This window comes from Plecotus auritus (assembly GCF_963455305.1).
Source record: "Plecotus auritus genome assembly, chromosome: 11".
In the NCBI taxonomy this organism is placed as follows: Eukaryota; Metazoa; Chordata; class Mammalia; order Chiroptera; family Vespertilionidae; genus Plecotus; species Plecotus auritus.
The window spans coordinates 40,270,342-40,290,060 of NC_137777.1; the positions used below are offsets into that span (position 1 = coordinate 40,270,342).

Genomic DNA, 19,719 nt, shown 5'->3' on the forward strand with positions numbered 1-19,719 from the left:
CTTAAATCCTAGAATCAGTAGTTCCTGCTGATTAAATAAACCACGGACTCAATGAGAAGTTTTGAGCCAAATGTGGTAAAATCACAGTTAGGCTAGGAAGATCAAAGATCAGCATTACAGAATCATAAACAACATCTCTGGCAGTGTAGGGAGAAGGAGTTGAAGAGTAGCTAACAGGATATTGCAAAAGGCCACACGTTGTATAATTGCATTTGTATGAAATATCCAGAATAAGCAAATCCATAGAAACTGAAAGTAGATTAGGGCTGCCAGGGGCTACGGGGAAAGGGAAATGGGAGTGATAGCTAACGAGTACAGGGTTTCTTTTTGGGTTGATGAAAACATTCTGAAACTAGAGTGTGGTGATGGCTGTACAACCTATGAATAAACTAAAAACCACTGTACCCTTTAAAAGGGTGAATTTTTATCTCAATAAAGCTGTTACTAAAAACAAAAAAAAAACAACAACAATAAAAGCCCCACAAGCTGATGCTGATAACTTGGCAAAATTGTGGAATGGATAGATGTCTTGCAAGTACTTAGAAAACACACTGGTGGTTATTATGAGCAAGAATTACTTCTCTAACAATAGTTTATCCCAAGTGGATTTTCCTTATTCCATTTGCTAAAAGATTCGAGGAAGAATTTTATTTTTTTAAGTTTTATTTTATTTTTGCTTAGTAAAAGTAATACATGTTCATAACAGAAAATACAAAATGCTAAGAAATAAAATTGCATGTATTCCTACCACCCAGGGAATCACCATTAACTATAAAAAATTTTCTGCTCAGTATTCTAAAATATGTTGTATGTACATATACAATTAAACCAAACTGTATACAGTCAGCACCACTTAATGACGGAGACAGATTGGAAAATGCGTCATTAGACAATTTTGTCGTGCAAACATCACCGAGTGCACGTACTCAAACTTAGATGGTGTAGCCTACTACACACACACACACCTAGGTTAGATGGACAGCCTACTGTTCTAGGCTACAAGCCTGAACAGCAGGTTAGTGCATGAAACAACACGAGATTAAATCAAGCAGAGAAAATGATGCAAGCACAGCTCAGTAAACACAAGATGTGTGAGGATGCTGCCGGCATAACATGGCATACTGATTATTAAACTTTTTTTTTAATAAGTAGAAAGACCATGTTCTAAAATAACAATCTATAATAATAAAAGCATGATATGCTAAGTAGACCGGACGTCCTTCCAGATGACCTTCTGGACGAAGCTGGGGCTGCGAGGGAAGCCCGGGTCCCGGTGGCGGCTGGAGGGAAGCCTGGGTCCCGGGTGCCAGAGGGAAGAAGCTGGTGCCGGCAGCCAGGGGAAGGAAGGCCTACTCTTACATGAATTTCGTGCATCAGGCCTCCAGTAAAGTATAATATAGTAAATACACAAACCAGTACTATGGTCATTTATTTAATTATCAAGTATATAATTGTATGTACTGTACTTTATAGCATAGTAGGTTTCTTACAACAGTATGTGGGTAATGTGTTGTGCTATTATATTACAACTAGTGGCCTGGTGCACAAAATTCCTGCACAGGGGGTGGGGGGTGTTCCTCAGCCTGGCCTGGACCCTCTCCAATCTGAGACCCCTCGAAGGATGTCCTACTGCAGGTTTACAGGGATCGGGCCTAAACTGGCAGTTTAGGGACTGCTGGCTCCAGCCACTCACCTGCCTGCCTGATTGCCCCTAACCATTCTGCGTGCCGGCCTGCTCGCCCCCAAATGCCACCCCTGCCAGCCTGATCACCCCAATTGCCCCCAGTGCCAGCCTGCTCACCCCCAACTGCCCCCCCTGCTGGCCTGCTCACTCCAAACTTGCCCCCCCCCTCTGTCCTCATCACCTCCAACTGACCCCCACTGATGGCCTGCTCACCCCCAACTGGCTCCCCTGCTGGTCTGCTTACCCCCAATGGCCCCACCCCCCACCAGCCTGATCACCCACAACTGCCGTCCCATCCTGCCTGATCACCCACCTGGTGACCCAAGCTCCCAGCTCCTCCTCCCCTCCCCCCCCAAGCGCCTCCTTGAGCGGAGGCCAGGGCCAGCTGGAAGCAGGTATCTGGGATTTATTTATCTTCTATAATTGAAACTTTGTAGCCTTGAGTGGAGGCCAGGGCCGGCCAGGGCCGGCCAGGGCGGGCGGGAAGCTTGGCTTCCTCCATCGCCGGGGCAACCCAAGCCTCCTGCTAGCTCCAGCTCCGTGGCCGCCGCCATTTTGGTTGGGTTAATTTGCATACTTGCTCCTGATTGGCTGGTGGGCATGGCTTGTGGGCGTAGCGGAGGTACGATCAATTTGCATGTTTCTCTTTTATTAGTGTAGATGTCACTAGGTGATGGGAATGTTTTAGCTTCATTATAGTCTCATGGGACCACTGTTGTATATTTGGTCTATTGTTGATTGAAATATTGTTATTCATCACATGAGACTGTAATCAATTTTATAGATGTTTTCTTTATTTTTCTCCTAATGCTATTAATTAAAAATTTCCATGATATTAAATATATCTTTATAAACATAATTTTTACTGGTTCTATGATATTCCATCATATAAAGGTACTATGAAATATTTAACCATTTCCTATAATCTTTCATTTTTCACTTCTATAAATAACAGTGATGAATATCTTTCATATAAATACTGATCCACATTACTGATTATTAACAATAATCAATAGTCTCGATACGAGTCTCTGAAATGTAATTACTAGGTCAAAGGGTGTGACCCCTATTTAAGTCTATCTATGCATACTGTCAAATTACTTTCCAAACAGTCTGTATTAATTTATAATCGCCTCAGCAAGGTGTTCAAGTTACCACCCCACCGTAATTCACAATAGCTATAGGTATTATGATTTTTTAAACACTTTGCTAATTTGAAGGTTATGGCATATTATTTCATAATTTAAGCTGATTACTAGTATTGAATATCTTTAAAATATTTATAAGCATTTCATTTGTACTTTGACAAAAGAATGTTGAGTCTGGGACATGGCTTAGATATAGTATGTTCACATCTGACAGAATGCTATTGTGGAGATGAAAGCTAAGGGTGGGTGGGTTCTGCTGGTGGTTCCTACCCAAATTAGACTGCCAATCAATCACCTGAAGAGTTTTTAAAACCCTGGATTTCCTGGCTCTGCCCCAGACCAACTACATCAGGATCCCTGGCAGAAGGACCCTGCTGGTCAGGGAAGCCTGCCCAGCACTGACTGGGGAGGAAGAGCAGCCCTGGAATGACTGGGCTGGATGACAATGGGGAGGTAGCCACAGCTGGTGGAGTAACACTCCGGATGGCAAGTAACTGGTTATTATAAACAAAGAGGAGTTCTCCAGTCTGGCCAGTTTATCTTTTTAATTAGTGACTTGAAAAAAGGATCTGTTTATCAAATAAGCAGATGATAAAAAGCATAGCCAGCATGTAATAACAAGACGAAGTTTTTGAAAATCTTAATATTAGCAGTTCAGAATAAAGGGTCCGAATTGCCTCTTATGATCATACCCTGAACCTGTTATCAGCCAGAATTGCTGATATTCTGAATGCCACATGCTGCCCACAACCTCCTAGCGTACTAGCTTTCTTATTGCCTTCTTCCTTAATAACTGGTCTTCAGTGTGTAACAAAACTGAGGTCTAGCCCTAACCCGTTTGGCTCAGTGGATAGAGCGTCGGCCTGCGGACTGAAGGGCCCCAGGTTTGATTCCAGTCAAGGGCATGTACCTTGGTTGTGGGCACATCCCCAGTAGGGGGTGTGCAGGAGGCAGCTGATCAATGTTTCTCTGATGTTTCTAACTCTCTATCCCTCTCCCTTCCTCTCTGTAAAAAAAATCAATAAAATATATTTAAAAACAAAACAACAACAAAAAAACAGGTCTCACGCTCCTTTCACTCAACTCCTTTTCTTCTTTACCTGTGAGACCCACCACCAGCCCCAAGAACCTTCGGTTCCCTTTCAAACATCTCCTCTCAGAATTCATTCTGTAAAACGTAATCCCAAGGTTTCTCCACTCTTGTCAGTGGGAAGCTGGACAGTGATGGAGAAAGTCATACAGTTAAGGGGCAAAATGGTCCCACAGACATTTCAAGGTTTCTAAACTTGCCCTAGGCCCATCGTCTTGCCTGCAAATCCTTTCCCTCGTTCTTCAGTCAGCTCCATCTATTCACCCCAACAATTACTTCCAGCACAGGAGCCTGAAGCAGCATTCTCTAACCACTTCTGCAAATGACTATTCAACTTGATTTTCCTCACCTTCCCTTCTTCCTGACTTACAAAGACATCCGCCATTATCGTCTACATCACTCATGGTGTCTCAGAGGATGTGTGATTCCTCCTCTTGTAACCGCCAACCATTCCAACCCCATCTTCCATTTCCCTCCCCACCTTCTCTGAGACTTTGCTACAAAGCTTCTATTTACCAAATTTTCAACCTCTTCCTCTCTGTTTTAACCTACAAGCATACTCAGGTCCTTTCCATACTTTAGAATAAATGTCTCTTGAATCTGAAACCTTCTCTAGCAACTATTCAATTTCTCACCTTTCCTTTACATCCCAGCCCATCCAAAGACTACGACCTGTGGACCCTTCCCCCCAACACCTAGGGGCCACATAATTTAGAATTCAGATAGAAAGATATGTTTAATTTTAGAAAGAGAATATGTGTTATGTACTGTGTTTCATACCATCCCCACAGGGGACTGTAGAAGCATTCTGCATTCAAATTCAATATTATTTATGCAATGCAATGTCTGAATTTCACACAAAGTGGGACAGATGAAGATTATAAATCAGCTCAGACCCATTCAGGTCAGGCTTTACTGCCAAACCTTTCCATTTTCTGAGTTTGTTGAATTTTGAGATTCAAATAAGGGTATATGGACCTGTGGTTTATTCCCATTCTCCTCCACTCACTCCATGATCCACGATTACACTTCTCTCCCCATCACCCCAGTGGTAGGGTTGGGGAGTAATTGCATAATGGGGACGGGTTTCCTTTGGGTGAGTAAATGTTGTAGAATTAGATGTGGTGATGGTTGCACATTTCTGCGATTAGACTAAAGCCACTGAAATGTAGAGGTTAAAAGGGTGGATTTTATGGCTAAATAAAGCTATTAAAAATAAATTTTAAAAATAAGACAACTAGGTGGTCATTGGGCTGCGATGGAGGTCCGGATAACTCTGAAGAGGAAGATCCAGTAAAAGAGAGGGGAAAGAATAATTAAGCAGTCCGAGAGGAGGCCTGTAAGAATGTCTACAGATTTGCCTCATCTGGACGTTTCATGTAAGTGGAATCATACAATATGTAGTCATTTGTGTCTGACTTGTTTCAATCAGAATAATAATTTCAAGGTTCAGCAATATTGTTGCATGTATCAGTGTTTCATTCCTTTTTTTATGGCCGAATATGCCAACGTAAGGATATACTACACTTTGTCTATCTGCTCACCAGTTGGTGAACACTTGGGTTGTTTCTACTCTTAGCTATTAGAAATAATGCTACTATGGACATCTGTGTACAGTTCTTACATCCTATATAATAAAAGGCTAATATGCAAGTCGACCAAACAGCGGAACAACCAGTTGCTAAGACGTGAACTAACCACAAGGGGGCAGACGCTCAACGCAGGAGCTGCCCTCTGGTGGTCAGTGTGCTTGCTGCTCAGTCAGAAGCCAAGCTCATGGCTGGCAAGCGCAGCGGTGGTGGCGGAACATTCCCCGAGGGCTCCTGGACTACGAGAGGGTGCAGGCTGGGCTGAGGGGACTCCCCCTCCCCCGAGTGCACGAATTTTGTGCTCTGGGCCTCTCGTAGGTATATATTTTCAGTTCTGTAGGACATACAGCTAGGAATGGAACTAGTGAGTCATTTGGTAACTCTGTTTAACTTTTTGAAAAACTGCCAAACTGCTTTCAAAAGCAGACATACTATTTTATTTTCCCACTAACATTGTCCCAGGGTTCCAACTTATCCATATCCTTGTCAATACTTGTTATTTCCCTTTTTATTTTCTAATTCTAACCATCCTAATGGGTCTGAAATGGCATCTCATTGTTGGTTTGATTTGTATTTCCCTAAGGACTAATGATATTGGGCTTCTTTCCATGTGCTTACTTGGCCATTACATATCTTCTTTGGAGAAATGTCTATTCAAATCTTTGTCTTTTAACATTATGTTCTGCAGTGATTCCTAACTCTGCTTTGAAGTTAGGAACTGCTCTGAGAATCTGATCAAAGCCAAAAAGTAAAACCAGGTATATACAAAGTAAGGCACACAATTCTCCTGAAAAGACCAGCGCACTAAGGCCACCCTTCAAGGACCCTCCAGATTAAGCACCCTTGTTGTACACTATAAGTTCTTAACTATGGCTGAATATGAAAGATCACCTGGGAGCTCTTAAAAGAATACATTACCACGTGATCCAGCAGTTCCACTTCTGCATAGACTGAAAAGAAATGAAAGCAGGGACTCAACCACATGTACATCGTATTCACAGCAGCATTAAGCAGCCTCACTTGTAAATGAAAGTTTATCATAGTAGGCATGTTTAGTGAAAAACAAACAAACAAACACATAGTATGTACAGGGTTTAGTACTATTATTAGTATCAGGTATCCAGTGGGGGGTCTTGGAACATACCCCACCAAGATAAGGGATATTACTGTACATACAACATGGATGAACCTTGAAAACACTGAGTGGAAGGAATCAGAGACAAAAGGCCACATATTACAATTTCACTTACATGGGTACCTAGAATAGTCAATTTCATAAAGACATAAAGTAGAACAGAGGTTATCTGTTCTACTGGGGCTGCAAAGAAGGGAAACGGGGAGTTTTTAATGGGTTCAGAGTTTCTGTTTGAAATGACAAAAAAATTCTGGAAATGGATAACATCATGAATGTGCTTACTGTTACAAAACTGAATACTTAAAAATAGAAAAAATGGCCCTAGCCGAAACCGGTTTGGCTCTGTGGATAGAGCATCGGCCTGCGGACTAAAGGGTCCTGGGTTCGATTCCGGTCAAGGGCATGTACCTTGGTTGCGGGCACATCCCCAGTGGGAGGTGTGCAGGAGGCAGCTGATCGATGTTTCTCTCTCATCAATGTTTCTAGCTCTCTATTCCTCTCCCTTCCTCTCTGTAAAAAATCAATAAAAATATGTTAAAAAAAAAAAAAAAAAAAAAAAAAAGAAAAGAAAAGAAAAAATGGCCCTAACTGGTTTGGCTCAGTGGATAGAGCGTCGCCCTGTGGACTGAAAGGTCCCAGGTTCGATTCCAGTCAAGGGCATGTACCTTGGTCTGGGCACATCCCAGTAGGGGGTGTGCAGGAGGCAGCTGGTTGATGTTTCTCTCTCATAGATGTTTCTAACTCTCTATCCCTCTCCCTTCCTCTCTGTAAGAAATCAATAAAATACATTTTTTTAAAAAGTAAAAATGGTAAAGTTTATGTTATGTGTACTTTACCACAATTTAAAAAAACACACACACAACGAATGACCAGGACACCTCTCCAGAACCATTAAATCTGATTTTAGAGGTGTGGCTTGACCATCAATATTTTGCTGAGAAGCTCTCTGGGTAATTCAGATGCTCAACAGGGTTAAGAACTGCTGCTTCTCATTCTTCTTGGTGGTATCACCTACTTTCAAGGTTTCCCAAATCTTTCTTTCTTTTCGTCACCTCTCAAAGGTTCCACCTCAAAAATTCAGCTCAGGGCCAGTTCACAGGATTGATTACTTCTCCCTGCCCTAAAACTGCCCCAATGAAAGAGCACCCATCCACTGATCGTCCTTAAATTCCACATCAAATCATCCATAATGTGACCGTCCTCTTAAAGATTCAAGTCTCCTCTCTCTTCACTATGATAATCACTCCTGCTCCGGACCAGGTCCTCATCATCTTTTACCTGGATTTACTAACGTAAGTTTCCCTACTTGCAGATAATTTCCCTGCTTAAAATCTTTAATAGCCTCTACTCCCTCCAGGCGGAAGTCTATGCTGCCCCAAAGGTCACCTAAGCTGCCTTATGATGTAGCCCCTGCCCGTTTCTCCAGGCTCCTCTGCCACCCTACTGTCTGCCCTGGTGATGTGAGGTGTACATGGTTCCTCATCTACCACATACTACTTCTCACCTCTTTGCTGTGCCTGTTAGACACGGACAAACCATGTAGCTTCCCCTTTTGGCTAACTCACACTCATCTTTTAAGTCCCAGCTCAGAGGATCCTCTCCCCTCAATTAAATTTCCTTCCTCTGTTCTTTAATAGCCTATATAGAACTCTATCATTTACATGTATATCATAATTATTTGTCTTTTCCCCTGCCAAACTTTAAGGAGCAGAAGCTGAGTATGTTTTTGTCTTTTTATCTTATGCCCTTATCAGAAGGCCTGACAATGTTCACTGAATTAAGCTGCTTTACAAAGTGCTATGGAGTTTGAAGCTATTGCACCATTGACTATCTACTATGCTACACCTGTATTATTTTATTTTATATTCCCCAAAATCCTATGAAGTCATTATTATAATTATTTCCAGAAGTACAGAAAAATAGACTAACATGTCCATGTCAAAGGTCAAACACAGCCAACAGGTGGTAGAAGTGAGATTCAAATCCCAGCAGCCGACTCTGGAGCTTGCACCCTCCCTCCAGCACAGGTCTTCTCACCTGCGCAGGTCTCACTCCTCCAGCAGATATTTCCTTCCAGTTTTTATCTCTATGATTTTAAAGACCCAAATATACAGGGAGAAACCAAGATGGCGGCATAGGTAAGCACCTAAACTGCTGCCTCGCACAATTTCAAAACTACAACTAAAAGACAGAACGGACACCATCCAGAACCACAGGAAAGCTGGCTGAGTGAAAATTCTACAACTAGAAGGAAAGAGAAAAGCTCACAGAGAATTGGAGGTACGGCAAAGGGTCTTTGTGCGCGCAGAGAGGAAGGGCGGCTGAGAGCCTGGCTGACTTTCTCTGGCGGAAGGGGGAAGGAAGCCCCCGACCGCATTGAACCCCAGTTCTGACTGCACTGAACCCCAGTTCCGGGCGAGCCCCTGGGGACCCACGCTCTTACGGGGAGAGTCTGGACTCTCGGGCTGAGACTCGGGAGCTGGGGAAGGCAGAAGTTGGAAGGCGCGCGCGTGTCAGTGCGCACAAAGGCTGCGGAGGTTGCCACAGGCTTTCCCTAGTGGAAGGGAGTTGGAGGCTCCTGACTGCACTGAGCCCCAGTTCTGACTGCACTGAACCCCAGTCCCGGGCAAAACCCAGTGGACCCAGGCTCATACAGGGGGAGTCTGGACTGTCAGGTAGAGAGAAAGGCACCCGGAGACTCGGAGACCCAGGGGAGACCTGGGGGAGCCCCGGCAGGCAGGGTTCCGGAGGCGCGCGCGCCAGTGTGCACAAAGGCTGCGGAGGTTGCCACAGGCTTTCCCTAGCAGAAGGGAGTCCGAAGCTCCTGACTGCACTGAACCCCAATTCTGACTGAACTGAACCCCAGTTCCAGGCGAGCCCCTGGGGACCCATGCTCTTACGGGGGGGGGGGGGGGCGGGGGGGCGGCGGGGTAATCTGGACTCTCAGGCGAAGACTCGGGAGCCGGGGAAGACAGAGGTCTGCAGGCGCGCGCATGCCAGTGTGCACAAAGGCTGCGGAGGTTGCCACAGGCTTTCCCTAGCAGAAGGGAGTCCGAAGCTCCTGACTGCACTGAACCCCAATTCTGACTGCACTGAACCCCAGTTCTAGGCGAGCTCCTGGAGACCCACGCTCTTGTGGGGGGAATCTGGACTCTCGGGCGGAGACTCGGGAGCCGGAGAAGGCAAAGGTCTGCAGGCGCGCACGCGCGTAAGGGCAAGGCTGACTGGAAGCCAACACTGTCTGCTCCGCCCTGAGACTCCACCCCATCCAAGCTGAGCACACAGGCTATTGCAATTTGGCAAGTCTAATCCTATAAGGCTGTCTCCAAAACCGAACTTCTCCCAGCGTAGACACAGCTGATCCTTACAGCCAACTGGCCTGGAGGTCAATTCCTCCCAGAGATACCAACAACAATCAAGACTTAACTACAACAAGGCTGTACACACAGTCCACAAAGGGGTGTACCAAGAGTGTCCACCTCAGGTTAACTGGGGAGGCCGACCCACTGGGCCATATAGGAAACCTAGCACACAAATCTACCTTACCAACTCAGGGAAGCAGTGAAAATGCGGCGTCAAAGAAATAGATCACAAACGAAAGAAATGGAGGAAAACAAACGACTGGATATAGAATTCAAAACCACAGTTATAAGGCTTTTCAAGAATATCCTAGAAAAGGCCGATAAATATAACGAGACCCTTGAAGATATGAAAAAGGACCAACTAGAAATTAAACACACACTGACAGAAATAAAAAATATTATACAGAGACCCAATAGCAGACTAAAGGAACACAAGAATCAAGTCAAAGAATTGAATACAAAGAAACAAAAAACACGCAACCGGAAAAGCAAAAAGAAAAAAAAATCCAAAAAGTTGAAAATAGTGTAAGAAGACTCTGGGACAACTTCAAGCGTACCAACATCAGAATTATGGGGGTGCCAGAAGAAGAGAGAGAGCAAGATACTGAAAACCTATTGGAAGAAAGAATGACTGAAAACTTCCCCCACCTGGTGAAAGAAATAGACTTACAAGTCCTGGAAGCACACAGAACCCCAAACAAAAGGAATCCAAAGAGGACCACACCAAGACACATCATAATTAAAATGCCAAGAGCAAAAGACAAAGAGAGAATCTTAAAAGCAGCAAGAGAAAAACAGTTAATTACCTACAAGGGAGCACCCATACGACTGTCAGCTGATTTCTCAACAGAAACTATGCAGGCCAGACGGGAGTGGCAAGAAATTTTCAAAGTGATGAAGAGCAAGAACCTACAACCAAGATTACTCTACCCAGCAAAGCTATCACTCAGAATTGAAGGGCAGATAAAGAGCTTCACAGATAAGAAAAAGCTAAAGGAGTTCATCACCACCAAACCAGTATTATATGAAATGCTGAAAGGTATTCTTAAAGAAGAGGAAGAAGATAAAAGTAAAGATAAAAATTATGAACAACAAATACAAGTGAACCTAAAAATCAAGTGAATTAAAAACCTGAGGAACAGAATAATCTGGTGAATATAATAGAATCAGGGGCATAGAAAGGGAGTGGACTGATAATTCTCAGGGGGAAAGGGGTATGGGGGGGGGGGTTCAGGAAGAGACAGGACAAAAATCATACACCCATGGATGAGGACAGAGGGGGGGAGGTAAGGGCAGAAGGTGGGGGTGGGAACCGGGTGGAGGGGAGCTATGGGGGGAAAAAGGAGAAACAATTGTAATAATCTGAATAAAGATTAAAAAATAAATAAAAATAAAAATAAAACCCCAAACATACAGTTTTTTATATTTTAAAATTTTAAAAAGCTTTAGCATGTTTCTACATAGTCTTCATAACTAGCCACAGGGACAAAGGTAGAACGTTGCAGTGAGAGTAAAAAACAAATCAACTGCTCTAAGTTCTAAAATAGGGGAAAGCAAGATAACACTCACTTAGGTGGTAATGACCAGGAGCTAAAAATAAAATTAAAATATACTCTTAGATTGTAATACCAAAAGCAAATTAAAAATCTGTAATTCAGATAGACACATGAGAATCCATGTTGCTCTAGAAGAAGAAATAACAGGTGCATGGAGAATTTAGTCAATGAATAGGCACTAATTAAAAACATATTTAAATACACAGGGATATGAGAGAGAGTTTAAAACCACTTGGAGAGATTAAATATACACAGCTGAGAAAACACACCAAGTGTATTGAAGGGATACTTCACAGAGAAGAGATGTCTTAGGTGGTTGGTAATTAAGTGTTGGACACAGTACTAGCCAGTACATTGTTTCATTCTCAGAGAAGAAAAAACAGATTCAGAGAAGTTAACAGAGTCCCGATGTCTCAAAGCTTCTAAGTCATGGCACGTAGGCTTCCAACCAAGCCCTGACTGTAAATTCCATGTTCTTTCCACAATTCTACACACTCTCTAACATAAGCTATTCAATAACAACTTCAAAATACAGAATTGGAGACTTGCCAGTGAGGTTACAGGAAAAGTGTAGGCAGATGTATTAGAAAATATAAACACAGCATCCTCAATGTTGAGGAACGGCCATCCCTGGGGATCTTCAGCTGTAACATCATGAGAGGGGCTAGAGAGTCGACACTGGAATTGCCAGGCACAGCGGCACTACTACATGTGGATCTTCTAATGTGAACTGAATATTCAACAGAGCATGTGAACGATGAGATTCCTTGTTCTCTCCTCTCAGCTTACCAAGGGAAGCATGAACCTTTCTCTGAATCTCATGTCACTGTAATATGGTTATTTGTGCTTCTGCTTGAAAGTTTCCAGCCCTCAGACTGGCCCGCCACCTCCAGGTACCAACTGTAACCAACAGTAAACACAGTGCATTACTTGCCTGAACCACAAATGATACTGAACTTAGTTAGGAGGTTTAGACATTTAGGACTGGACCAGGCTCCCATTTAGCTCAATTGTGCCCTCAGTGAGCTCCATACCTGCAGCCCAGGCCTCTACCCGTGAAACAAAAACTGTTTTTTGTTTGTTTGTTTGCTTATGTTGGGCAATAACTTGGTCAATTTCTCTTACTTTGGTACATCTGCTCACAGTAACCTTTGTACAGGAAACCAGTTCCTACTTATATCTGTTACCTTGTCTCTCTCCCTACTTAACCCTAGGCACTCTGATAACATTTCTAACCATGTACATTAGAGAATTATGTCCCAGACTCTATTCCAACTACCTTAAAGTTACCCGGGAGGTGAAATAACCTGGGAGGGGATGGGAGAGCAAACCGGGGAGCCCATAGGGACCTCTGGAATATATGGGTCATTATAGGAATTCTCCTTCAACCCTGGCAGATGGAGATGTAGACAACTCAACAATGGTTAACTCTGACCAACATATATCCCAGCTTATTGTCTAAATGAAAGACAAACAACCAAGTAGAACAGGCAGGGAATTTAACTCAGTTTTCTAATATTTGGTGTGAAGAAACACAAGACCCAGAATCCTGCCCATCTTCTCAGTAAATGTCTCAAAGGACCCAACTCTCCTGCACCCTATTCTGAACTGAATGGTCCATGCCCACAGCTTTTCCTATGGACCCTCATGGGCTGTGCCTAGGCAGCTTGATCCAGCTTCTCTCACAGAAGACACCATGGCAATGCCTGGGACACCTCTCCACCGCTCTGCGGGCTACTGGAGTGGCCAGCACAGAAGTTCTATTCAAAGATAATGGTGATGGGAAGAGTCTGTGCGATATGTAAGACACAGCTGTTTTGTGGGCAGAGAGAGAAGTTGAAAAGATACACCGAAAGAAATGACAAGACACACAGAGAGGAGTTTTGTCACCACAGTTAACGAATACGTAGGGGCTCTCGACCTTACCTCAGAGTAAATCATATCACATGCTCAGTCCTTCCAGATTTCAATGGCTAGGCTATCAAACAGAAAGGGACACTTTTGAGTGGGGGAATTTGTGGTCCCACCAAAGACAGAAGCCTTACTAAGAATGGTACTTAACTGCATCTCCTAACATGGCCCCAGAGTCACGTGAGGCCTGCCTCATCTCTTGCTTTCACCATTGACAAGCAATGCAACCTTGGGAAAGATACTTAACCTTTTGGAGCCTTGGTTTCCATGTCTGTATAATTCAGAAATAATATTCACTCACAAGTTAGCATGCAAATTAAACGAGAAAAGCACACAGCCTGATATATATGTTCCTATGCACAGAAGGCTACGATGTGCCTTATGAAGAAATATGCATATTTAAGATGAGCTTCATTCAAGCAGGAGTTACAGCGCTGCTGGCCGTAAGTTCAATGTTAGTGAATCAACAATATATATACAATAAAGCGTCTTTAAATAGAAACACACTTAAAATAAGGTTATGTATTGAGTTGTGACCAGAGGTATTTAAAGAATTCTGTATTTCTCCAAGAAGCAATGACTCAGTCTTTGCTAATTCAGTGTTGGCCACCACTTTACAGAACATAACTCCTGTGAATAAGAAAAATAAACTGCTGTTCATTAAAGGTAGAACATGACAGAAGTTGAGAATGTGTAGAGCCTGATCATGAAAAGGCCTTTTATGTCCACCAAGGAATGTGGACTACTAAAATGCTTCTAATCTGCTACTGATCAGAAGACTGTGGGCTGGGGAAGGCTCTATACCATCTTGGTCCTTGGTATATCCCTCAGATCTGGCACAGATACATCATCCACAGGAAAGACTACTGCCCCCCACTGTCCCCCTCACATGCTGTCCCCTGGCTCAGAGCAGCACTGATAAGAGAATCTTGGGAGCCACCAATCATCCCTTCACCAAAGTGACAGTCAAAAGAAACAGGTGAAATTAAATTTAGTAATGTACATTTAGTAGGTTTATAGCTATTCGTGTGGAAAATAATACAATAATTAATAAATAATAATATAAAAATAGTCGGTGTTTCGCATACTCACAACTTGTAAACCTACTTTTGCCCTACCCTGTGTTTGCACTCAATGTGCATTAGCTACATCTCAGATGATCAAAAGCCACCTGTGGCTGGTGGCTCTATGCTGGGTAGTGAGGGCCTCGAGTATCCTCCAGTGCCTGCTGATCGTCCTCCACTGAAGAATCAGCCTAACTTTCACCATCTCTCTAAGGGTCCTCTGATCAATCCTCGCCCCACCCCCAGAGACAGTTGCTTACTCTTCTCCTGTACTAATTAATGAAGAACACAACAAACTCTTACAATAAACAGCTGTTAAATAAGTGAACAGGAAGATATAAGTGCAAGAATGAAACTGGTTATTTTTGCATTTTACAAATAAACCAGGTAGGAGGGTACATCAATTGAGACCAAAGACATATGCTAAAGCTATATCCATACTTTACTTCCCCACTCATTTCCAAGGATCCAGTTACAAGGACTGTATGAGGTAAAACCATTTCCACCACGAATCCCGACAAGAAAGAGTGACATCACCTAGGAATCAACATGGCTGTTAACTATTAAAGTTTCACCAAGTGTAAGTGATCCCCCTCTGAACATCTGTGTAGACACAAGCTCCTCTCTCAGGAATGTGCATGGACATAAAATGACTCACAACAAATCCTAAGCCAACGTTACTATTCCAGGGGTGCTCTCAATATCTGAAAACAAGGATCTTCATTTGGATTCTCCGGTTTTTACATCGGGGTGTAATGACCTTAGAAACAGCAAGGTCTAAGAAAAGGAGAGGTAGCTAATAAGAAAATATACAGCACATGCCTTCAACCTCAGAAGGTCTCTACACCCCACAAATCTAATGGTAATTCATAGTCCATGTCTCATACCAATCTCTGCTACCCATGTTAATGCTCTCCCTCATATGGTGATCACCTCCCTCTAAAGCACATTTCTGAATTAGCTGTGAGTTACTTTTCATGAATGTTTCCAGTGCAAACCAAACACCATTTAAACGATGCTTTAGTCTTATAACATATTTGAAGTAGAATAGAAATAAAATTCATTAAACGTACAAACATTAAAAAACAAAATCAGTTCTACCTTAATCCTTGTCCCTATGTTCATCCTGTCCCCATTCCAGAATAAATCAGCAGCTCCAATAGCAGCACCATTTGAACCCAGTACACATGGCAACTTAGAACGTAGGCTATAGAGGCAATTACCTGGGTCACTGCTTATTATACCTGTGTGAGCTTAGACAAGTTACTTTGCCTTTCTGTGCCTGTTTCCTGTGCAGGCAAAGGACAGCACAACCAATGTTGCTATAAGGACTAAATCAATCTATGTGAGGTCCTTAGAACAGCATGTGGCACATAATAAATTCTACATAAAGATTAGCTTTATGGTTAACAATATCACTGTTGTTTGCTAATGTTTTCCTCATCAAAAGGGGGGAAATTCAATTAATAAAAAAGAGAGGGGAAAAGTAAAAGCAAAGCTCCCCAAATGTTATTTGTCAATAATAAGATTAAATAAAAATAAAATTTTAAATTAAACATTTTCTCATTTAAAATTCTAAAACAAAAGCAAAATGTGAAAAGGCCAATTAAAAACAATTAAATTGCTCAGTTGGTTAGAGCATAGTCCCAATATACCAAGGTTACAGGTTCGATCCCCAGTCAGGGCACATACAAGAATCAACCAATGAATGCATTAATAAGTGGAACAACAAATCAATGTCTCTCTCTCAAAATAAAAATAAAAAATAATTTTAAAATCAATTAATTTTTTTTAATTTTAAAAGTAGTTGTTATCTGATGATGTTTCAACATAATACCTATTGACTAGTATCTAAGAATTTACAGAAATAAAACATGAATTGTAAATATAAACCTCATAGACAATTACCTATTATTTGACTTAACATATGAAATGATGAAACCAAACATTTAGCTTCTACCTCAATACAAGCATAACTTGATTTATTGCACTTCACAGTGATATTGTATGTGTGTGCGTGTGCGTATTTAAACAAATTGAAGGTTTATGGCAACCCTGCATTGAGTTGAGCAAGTCTATTGGCACCATTTGTTCAATAGCAGTTGCTAACTTCCTGTCTCTGTGTCACATTTTGGTAATTCTAACTATATTTCAAACTTTTTCGTTATTATTATTCTATTTGTCATGGTAACCTGTGATCACTGATCTTTGATGTTACTATTATAATTGCTTCAGTGAACTTAATCAATATGTGTTCTGAATGCTCCACAGACTGGCCCTGTCTCTCTCCCTTTTCTCAGGTTTCCCTATTCCCTAAGACACAAAATACGGAAATCAGGCCAATTAATAAGCCTACAATGGCCTCTAAGTGTTCATCTCTCATTTTAAATAAAAAACTAGAAATTATTAAGCTTAGTGAGGGAGGCATGTTGAAAGCTGAGAAAGGCTGAAAGCTAGGCAGACCTCTTGTACCAAAGTTAGTCAAGTTGTGGAAGCAAAGAAAAAGTTCTTAAAGGAAATTAAAAGTGCTACTCCAGCGAACACCAGAAATGATAAAAAAAAAAAAAGGTAAAACATCCTTACTGCTCACATGAAGAAAGTTTTAGTGGTCTGAACGGATCAAACCAGCCATAACATTTCCTTAAGCCAAATCCTAGTCCAGAGCAAGGCCTTGACTCTCTTAAATTCTAGGAAGACAGAGAGAGGTAAGGAAGCGGCAGAACAAAAGTTGGAAGCTAGCAGAAGTTGGTTCATGAGGTTTAAGGAAAGAAGCAGCAAGTACTGATGCAGAATCCAGAAGATCTAGCTAAGATAATTAACAAAGGTGGTTACCCTGAACAACAGATTTTCAATGTAGACAAAACAGCTTTACATTTGAAGAAGATGCCATCTCTATGACTTTCATAGATAGAGAGGAAAAGCCAATATATGGCTTCAAAGCTTCAAAGGACATGCTGACTCCCTAGTTAGAGCTAATGCAGCCGGTGACTTAAAGTTGAAGCCAATGCTCATTTAGGTTGCCAAAATCCTAGGACCCTAAGAATTAAGCCAAATCTCCTCTACCTGGTGCTCTATAAGTGGAACAACAAAGACTGGATGACAGCACATCTGTTTACAACATAGTTTACTGAATATTTTAAGCCCACTGTTGAGACCTACTGCTCAGGAAAAAAAAAAAAGCACTTTCAAAATATTACTGCTCATTGACGATGCGCATAGTCACCCAAGAGCTCTGATGGAGATATACAAGGAAATTAATGTTGTTTTCATGCCTGCAAACACAAAATCAATTCTGCAGCACATGGGTCTAAGAGTGATTTCAACTTTCAAGTCTTACTACTTAAGAAATACATTTTGTAAGGCTATAGCTGCTACAGTGATTCCTGTGATGGATCTAAGCAAAAAAAAAATTGAAAACCTTCTGGAAAGGATTCACCATTCAGATGTCATTAAGAACATTCATGATTCACGGGTAGAGGTCAAAGTATCAATATTAACAGGATTTTGGAAGAAGTTGATTCTAACCCTCATGGATGACTTTGAGGGTTTCAAGGCTTCAGTGGAGGAAGTAACTGCAAATGTGGTAGAAATAGCAAGAGAACTAGAAGTGGAGCTTGAAGATGTGACTGAATTGCTGCAATCGCATGATAAAACTTTAACAGATGAGGAGCTGCTTCTTATGGAGGAGCAAAGAAAGGGGTTTCTTGAGATGGCGTCTACTTCCGGTGAAGATTGGTAAAATGACAGCAAAGGACTTAGAATAGTACACAAACTTAGTTGATAAAGCAGTAGTATTTTTTGAGGATTGAATCCAATTTTGAAATAAGTTCTACTGTAGGTAAAATGCTATCAACCAGCATACATGCTACGGAGAAATCGTTTGTGAAAGGAAGAGTTGAACTGTGGCAAACTTCATTGTCTTATTTTAAGAATTGCCACAGCCACCCCAACCTTCAGCAACCACACTCTCATCAGTCAGCAGCCTTCAACATCAACAAGGCAGGGCTCTCCACCAGCAAAAAGGTCACGACTTCCTGAAAGCTCAGATGATAGTTAGCATTTGGGGGCAATAAAATATTTTTAATAAAGGTATGTACACTGTTTTTTTTTAGATATATGCTATTGTTCACTTAATAGACCATAGTATAGTGTAAACCTAACTTTTATATGCACCGGGAAACCAAAAAATGTGTGACTTGCTTTATTGTGACATTCGCTTTATTGCGGTGGTGTTCTGGAACCGAACCCCAATATCTCCCAAGTATTGCTATACATTTCTCATCTTGACTGGGTTTTAAAAGGAAATACTTTATTCAACATCAAGATGGTAGTATTTGATATTTCAGGCAAAATATTTATTAAAAAATAGTAATAATTAAGGTATCTTTACAGTTAAAGCCAATGTATGCTTATGTTATACTAAGCTATAACCCTGCATATTAACTGTGAGCTTGGTGAAAGGAGTCACTGCTACAACTAAAATACACACCAGACAATGCCAGGGCTTCCCTCTTAAGGACTATAACGCCTGAGAGAGAAATGGGTAAGCCAAACTTTTCTCAGCATTGCTGAGTGATAATTTTTGGAGTAAACCCTCTACGAGGTCCCCGGGAACAATTTGCTAGCTGTTGCACAGATGTTTTCACTTCATTAATTTTACATCCCCTTGGCTTCCAAAGAATTAAACTGTGTATTAAATATAGCCCAATACCTTAATCCCATCTAAATCTTCCCAAACATTTACTTTCACAAACAAAAAAATTCCTATGTACATATTTCACTGAGTTTACAACACTGAATACTAAGATCACCTTGAATTCCACCTTTTCTTACCCTATCTTCTGCACAAATTAAAGACTGTTCCCAGCAACAAACCCCCTCAGCCTGACAAGCTCAGACCTGGTGTAATATTTGTGGTTAATTACTGTGGTTGGAATTCTCAAGTGCAGCAGGATTTGCAAGCTAGTCACCTGGCTTGTTTAGACACTACCCTGACGTCAAAACTCGTGCCTTTTAGCTCTAATCATAAGATTGAGGTTCTTCGCACTGCCAACCTCCAAAAGTAAAGGTATTTTGTGATAATACAACATAAAAGTATTTTAGAATATAAAGGACTAATAATTGATGCCCTAGGAGAAAACCAACATGATTAGGAACAAAAACTACCCCAGTTTTAAGTG

General features: G+C 41.7%; 1 protein-coding gene and 1 pseudogene across 8 annotated transcripts in view; one reads left to right on the forward strand and one right to left on the reverse strand.

Annotated features, from left to right (window-relative positions):
* The window catches only part of NCOA2 (nuclear receptor coactivator 2), a 276,268-nt gene that overhangs the window by 106,920 nt on the left and 149,629 nt on the right, over positions 1-19,719 (reverse strand). For 2 of the 7 annotated variants that reach the window (XM_080646261.1, XM_080646265.1), the window contains one exon: positions 6,430-6,461. The exons of the other annotated variants lie outside the window; for them this stretch is intronic. The gene's annotated coding sequence lies outside the window, so the exon portion shown is untranslated. The remainder of the gene's footprint in view (positions 1-6,429; positions 6,462-19,719) is intronic. 7 annotated transcript variants of the gene reach the window in all.
* Positions 17,841-19,719, forward strand: part of LOC308236671 (beta-1,3-N-acetylglucosaminyltransferase manic fringe-like) — a 44,908-nt pseudogene continuing 43,029 nt past the window's right edge. The window contains exon 1 of the transcript in view: positions 17,841-18,274. The product of the transcript in view is annotated as a beta-1,3-N-acetylglucosaminyltransferase manic fringe-like (transcript). The remainder of the gene's footprint in view (positions 18,275-19,719) is intronic.